This window comes from Protopterus annectens, chromosome 10.part0, assembly GCF_019279795.1.
Source record: "Protopterus annectens isolate FY-2018-M chromosome 10.part0, PAN1.0, whole genome shotgun sequence".
NCBI classification, from domain to species: Eukaryota; Metazoa; Chordata; order Ceratodontiformes; family Protopteridae; genus Protopterus; species Protopterus annectens.
In genome coordinates, this window is record NC_056744.1 from 160,738,401 (window position 1) to 160,745,506 (window position 7,106).

The 7,106-nt window shown below is 38.7% G+C and overlaps 1 pseudogene; it reads right to left on the reverse strand.

Annotated features, from left to right (window-relative positions):
• Positions 1–2,836: 2,836 nt before the first annotated feature.
• LOC122814583 lies at positions 2,837–3,017 on the reverse strand (annotated as a pseudogene).
• Positions 3,018–7,106: the final 4,089 nt, after the last annotated feature.

Consider the following 7,106-nt stretch of genomic DNA (forward strand, 5'->3'; position numbering starts at 1 on the left):
ACAATGATTTGGAAATAGTCTGTTTTGACACAATTTTTCTCTTTTCATCCTTTCACAAGAAATGAACAACTGATCCAAATATCTGAAAGATTTAGTTCTGCCAAAACAGCACCTGAGTTGTCTGCGGACATCCAAAGTATGGATTCAAGAAAGAAAATGGGGAAATGGGGATCCCTATTAGTTGATCGAGTGTCAAAACATTGAAGATCATATGGCTGAGACCATATGTCTAAAGGTTTGAAACCTCATACACTCTGTATTGAGATCGCCATACAGTGTGGGAACTCGGGATTTGCCATTTTCCTCACTGTAGTGCGATCTCAGAATTAGTATATTTAAGTAGCAGGGGGGGTGCAGGGGGGTTTGTCCCCCTGAAAAATATACAGGTTAGTAGTTGTATTTTATTTTAGTGTCTTTTATTTTTCTTTTGAGATTTCAAAACTTTGGACATATGGTCTTAGTAGTTTTGACACTCGATCAACTGATAGGGATCCGGAAATGGATAGTTTTGCTTAAAGTAAACTTGGATATCCCTTTAGGCTTAAAAGAAAGACTAATTCCCAAAAGAAAATGTGATAGGTTGACTCACCATAAGTGCCTGCAACTCAGATACCCTTTTTGCAGAGGTCAGAACAATCAATAAAACTGTTTTCATGTTAAAAACCTCGAGTCGGGCAGGTTGCCAGGTTCATATGCTGCAAGTGTTAGTATCTATAACAAAAACACCCCAAGGAGGGGCCACAGGTTTTCTTGGAAGCAACTTAAGTAAAACCGCTTTCAAAAACATTTTGACATGAGAATGCATTGACAGAGGAGTATCGATGGCAGACATGCTGAAATGGCCAATTAGAGAACCTTGATAGAGGAATAAGAAAGGTAGTAGGATAGTAACTCATGTAAATATTATAAAACCAGAAAACTGCTAGCCCTGAATGAGTGCTGTTTACATTGTTGGCACCAACTGGAAAATCTTTTCCATTCACTAATGTATGATGGTCTAGTAACAGGTTTTCTTGCCTTCATTAGTGCCTTCTGCAGGTCATCGGTAAACAGGTGCCCAAAAGGAATTAGGATGTTATCTTCCAGGCAGTCAAATGAAGGTGATTGATATAGGGGTGTATCATACACCCCTGTTCTTGTGTGAGTAGATCCAGTCTGTAAATAAGCTTGTAGTAATTCCTCTGTCCATTTCAAAAAGAATGGAGAACCGCTGTTGCCTCGGCCAGAAGGGAGTCACCACAATGATGTAGAATTCCTTTTGAATCTTCAGATGTACCCTGGATATTAGTGAAAAAGGTGGAAAAACATACAGGAACATTCATAACAAAGGAAAAGAAAAGGCCTCTGTCTTTCAGGCCTTCTTGCATGGAGTCGTGGAACAGAATCTTGCCAGATGATTTTTCAGAGAGAAGGCAAAGAGGGACTCACACAGATGCATCAAATCCTGGTTTCCATTCATAATGGTCTACGCTGGTCCTGCTCAGCTTATCTGCCACACAGTTTTGATTTGACAGAGTTTAGGATGCCTGTAGAGTGAGACTATGCTGTGAAGCTATATCCCAAGCTAACATGGATAGTCTGTAAAAGGGAGTATGACCTGGTTCACCCTTCCTTGTTGCTGTACCACATGACTGTGGAATTTCTGTAACAACTTGAAGATGTTTTGGAGACTAAAGATGATTGATTGAGTTGAGTGACTTGATCAGGGCAGGCATCTCCTTGATATTTATGTGCTTGCCTCTGTCCTTGGTGTCCCACACACCATGTACTTTAATCCCTCCCGAAACTGCTCCCCAGGCAAAGACTGAGGCATCTGTACTTACTGATTGCTTTGGATTTTAAAATTTTAAAACACTTAAGATGGTCCCACAAAGGTAAGATGAACACAATTTCTCCACAGAAAAAAATGGTTTTCAGCAGAAATGTCATAGTCTGAAGCACATTCCCCCTCCTAAAGAATACAGTAAAGGCACTCAAATTGCAATTTCTAAAAGCACATGCCACCTTTGCCCCACCCTTACTATGCTACTAGTTTTCAGTTACTTTACACAACTTTTAAACTGACAGAAAAAAAAAGAGTACTCCCATTTAAAAGTACTATACAGTCTGGTGACAGTCCATTAAAACACAACAGTCCTATTTTAAAACAACTTTCCCAAAGACTAAAGTAATAAAACAGCAACAATATTTAGATAATAGAAGTTTTTGTTTTTTTCCAACTAAAAGGAACTTATCTGCCCAGTAAAGGAACAGCCTTGAAAGCCTCAGAGGAGTGTATTCTCAGGCAGAAGTATAGATCTGAAAGGCTTGGCTCCCAAACTTGTCTTTCAGTCAGCTCAGCTCAAGCTGCCTGACAGTTTGGGTACATGGAATGTGCCCTAAAGCTTTAGAAACTGGACAACTGTTTTAGCCTTGGCAGGATATAACCCTGTATAGCTAAGGCTACTGCAGCAGTGATCAATATGATGAACATGTTCATCTTACACAGCAGTGCTTACCATACCATTTTTCTCTTTTTATACATAGTGCAACCTTTACCTTTCAATATCATAATATTAATTCATATTTTCCCCTCAATCTTCACCATCATTTGGAATTGACAACAAACCTCTTTTAAATACATACACTGATAGTATTCATATGCTAATGAAACATGAGACATTAATTGTGACACACATCTGTGATGGTCCCTACGCTGGCCCAGTAATCAAGGAGCCACTAACACTGGTGAGGAATGGTCACTAGAAACAAAAATGGATGCAAACAGTATTTTCAGATGCAACTCTCTGCACCAAGAACAATTCCTCTTAAGAACACAAAGGGAACACACTCTAGACGTGAGGCAGAGCTCTCTCTCTCTGTCTCTCCAGATTCCAAAAAAAGACTGCACACTGACCACTTTGGAGCTCTGTGCCCCTGTTCCACAGGGGTTAACCCAACCAAAGTGTGCAATGGAAGAGCCTCACCCTGGGGAAACCACCTTCATGATCATGGTATTCCCCCTGCCAGCTAAGTATGAGGGGCACAGATATTTGCTTCACACACACACACACACACACACACACACACACACACACACACACACACACACACACACACACACACACACACACACCAGGGAAAGGCTGGCACAGGTTACCAGTTGTGCCCCTCTCTGCACAGACTATAAGGTAATTACACTGCCACCAGTCAACTACTCTAAGGCTCTTACAAGGGTACCCAATTATACTGAGTAAAATTAATACTAATACAAATGATAGCGTTTGACCAATGCAGCAAGGCTTCCAGGAACAGCCGCAATGTCACTAAAATAAGCATAAGTACTCTTAGGATGTAAAAAGTATTCTCTAAAAGGTATAGAAATATTTAATAATAAATAATACAATAGAAAACCTGATAATATTGAACATCTAATTACAATACACACCAGAATTTCAATCACAGGAAATATAAAAAATAACACAGTTGGATAGGTTCACACAGATGCAGAAAAACAACACTTAACTAAGTATTTTTCTGACTGACTAAAGAATTACTATTTCCTAGTTAAGTTACTTACTACAGCAAGGCAAGATGATGAGTGTTGGGTTGCTTACTACAGCAAGGCAAGATAAGGTATGTGGTGGTAGTGTGAGATATCTGTGAGAGAGCTTTCCTGTCAGGTTCTGAAAAACAAAGTGCTGCTATGAGAGTTCTGTCATATCTCTCACTAATATCTAAAAATCATTTTACTGCTGTTATAGAATTACATTATATCTGGTCACCTGACAATGGTACAATACACACCCAGAGCTTTGCTGAGATCTGTTGGAGCATCTGTAAGCTATAAAACAATTTCAAAAATGTTCACCTTTCCAGGATAGCAATTAGTTCACCCCTAAGGACAATACAGTAAAATTCCTAGTCCTGGTTTTCCCAGGTATTTTTATCTCTGGCTGCAATTAGACCTATAAGATTAAACCTTTGTGGGCTAAACCAACTCATTTAATTTTTAACCTATTTTTCAAAATTAGCTGGACTGAAATTAACCTCTTCCCTTCCAGAATTCCCTGGTAAAACATATACACTTAATCAGTTGTAATAACATTGTCTGACATACATGTATATCTCTTTTCTGTCCTGCAGGACCCACCATTGATGCATTTTTAACACAAGCAACTTTACAAATATATTTTTAACATGAGCATCTGTATAAATCAGTGATAGTCAAATGGCATGAAATTCTTTACAAAACTCCAGCTAGCTATGCTGACATATGAAACACCTGCATTGTCCTACTCTCCCTGGCACAGATGGCACTACTTCATATCATCACATATTCTACTCCATAGGAACTGATATCATCCACAAAGTATTACCAGATTTTGTCATCTAATATAAATGTCTGGTATTTTCTTTTATTACTTCCTCACTTTTTCCCTACCTTCCTTATCCCCCTGGCTGCTGTACGCTGCTGCACCCTAAAGCATTTGAGACTGTGATGTCACTGACTTGACTGTAGTGATGGACAAAGCCATAACAGGACTGTAGAAGCAATAAAGGACTGAGCCATCTTAATGATTGCATTCCTTCTCTGTTTGGTGGGCTATAACTTAGCCTCTTTAGTAAATGAAGAGGAATTGGTAGAAGAGGTTTTGAAGACCGAATGCCATGTGTGCATTAATACCTACAGAGTGTCTACTAACATCATGATGGGGCTTTGCTGCTTCTATAAATGAGGAAACAGAGGCATGGCAAGCTAATGAAATCAAGGCATTCCACTTTCTGCTAATACCAAACAGCCTCTTCCCCATCAAATCTGGCCTTCTGCCTACAAGAAGAGTGTTGGAGAGTGCTAAACTTAAACATTACATATTAGTGAATAGCACTGTAATATGCTACAACTAATATGCAGTTCCTGTGTTTTGTAATTAAAGACCAACATTGCGTTATCTCAAGGATTTCTTCTTTTCCTAAGATAAAGTTATCTTGGACTAGGAATACTCATGTAGAACGGTGTTGGTGGAGTACAGAAGTCACATCTGGGGGTGCAGAGGAGGATGAAAACCTATGGCAAAAATGTCTCAAGTAATTTTTCTTATTTTTAATATCATTTTTTTGGAAGTGTCACTCTTCTATGGTTACAATTATGAGCATCAGTTACACAACAGTACATTTTTTTTTTTATTTTGTCCTGACTACTTCAGAAATTAATGAATCACTCACTAATAGACTGCTCAAAGCATTACTGTTTCAGGATTAAAAACATGTCAACAACTTCAGAAGGTAATATGCTGGAAATATGGCAGGTTTCACAAAGTTCTCATGCTGATGGTTCACATGAGTCACTTCTGTCATGGTCCAAGGCTGTGATCAACCTTCTTTACAGGAGGAAGGAAGGACTACAGTGCAAGAAAGTTAACAATAATTATATAGCATTTAAATAATAGGGATACAAACTACTAGTATGAGACTCAATCTTGTTAGTCCTAATACTTCTTAAATAAACTGTGATTCAAATGACTGAGTACATTCATAAACTTGTGTCTACTCCTTTAAAGCACCTTTGTAGTGGGATTTTCCCCTTCATCCCAAGTCCATGTGGGGGATTACACCCCACCTCCTTGCTACTTGTAAGTGCCATCTTTCAGATCACATCAGTCGCCCTGCTAGACAGGGTCCAAGGAAGTAAACACTGTGGGAAGAAATAGCCAGGGAATTGTTATGGCTAGGCTTGTATAGGCCCTAGGGCCGATAGCCTAATACCAACCTATAAACCTATGTTCTACTTAAGCCTTGGACTTTACTTGCAATGCACTATTGTTAGGACTGCAATTATGGTAACTGGAATTTCACTGGCAACCCTTATGAGTCATGTTTGCATACCTGTTGGGGTATAGAGGGAGGGACTTTTTCCTCTCTGATTCTTGATGGCTTTCTTTGTGTATGGATTTTGTCAAGTACATCAGCAGACAGAACAGGCAGAGCATCATTCTCCACTGGGAAACCCTATTAAGATGATTTAACTTTGTCTAAAAGCATAGGGCAGAGGGTTAATCCTAGCAGCTGCTGATAAGCCTCATATAACCCTGCTTTTAATCCCTTCAGCCTCCCCTTCCACACTGAATACCTCTTAGCAAGTCACTTAAAAAGATCCATGTTCTTAAGTCACCCATGAAAAAAGTCACCTGACCAGAATGGGCTTATCCAGTTAACAAAAATTCAATCCTTCGGGTTGCAGGCTAAGTCCAGGAAGACTATTAATTACTACCAAATGCCACTTGGAAGAAGTTATACTGTAAACAGAAGTAGTGTAGACAGCAGTTATATTTAATATGGACAGTGATATAAAGTGCAATAAAAGTTCAAAAAATGCAACTAAGTAATCAGGCTAAATGAAAAAAAACAGGGTTAGTGTAACAAATCTGGGAATTTGTATACATTGTTGAGTTTCAGTTGATTCAGACATTGTTTTGGTGAAATTTAGAAACTCCCACTGAGGCTGTGAAATTGTGGAAGATATTACATTAAGGACATGTGGTTTGCAAAGAAGCTTACATGGAGGATGTGTGGGACTTTCATTCTATACAAACACTTTGTGCAGAGCATCTAGAAGTTGTTTTTGATTACACAATTCTCACTGAAATGGCCCATGAATTGATCATGACCCGAAACACCAAACCATAAACTAGGTCATATCACTTTTACTATTTCACTATATCACTTTTATTTGTATTTGGACATTAGGCAAATATCATATAAGACGTAAACCACATCAAGGCCTAAATGGAGTGTGCTGAAGTGTATCAACATGCAGACACCAAGATGTTACTGAGTCTTGCTTTAGTGCCAAACCATTTAGCAACTGTCTTTTTCGGTACAACTTAGCAAAAAAGAGAGACAAATGCAGGTCCCACAGCTTCAGATGACAATGGGAGAGTTCATTTAATAAAATAGTGTAGCAGGATCAAGAAATAATGGTACAAAAACAGTTTCGGCATCACCTAGCACCACATAGATATTAATAATTAATGTGGCATTTATTTTCTATTAAACTGTGAACAACTTATTTTCATTGTTTAGCAAATGCTGAATGTTAAAAATAAAACAAACAGCAGTAGGCACAC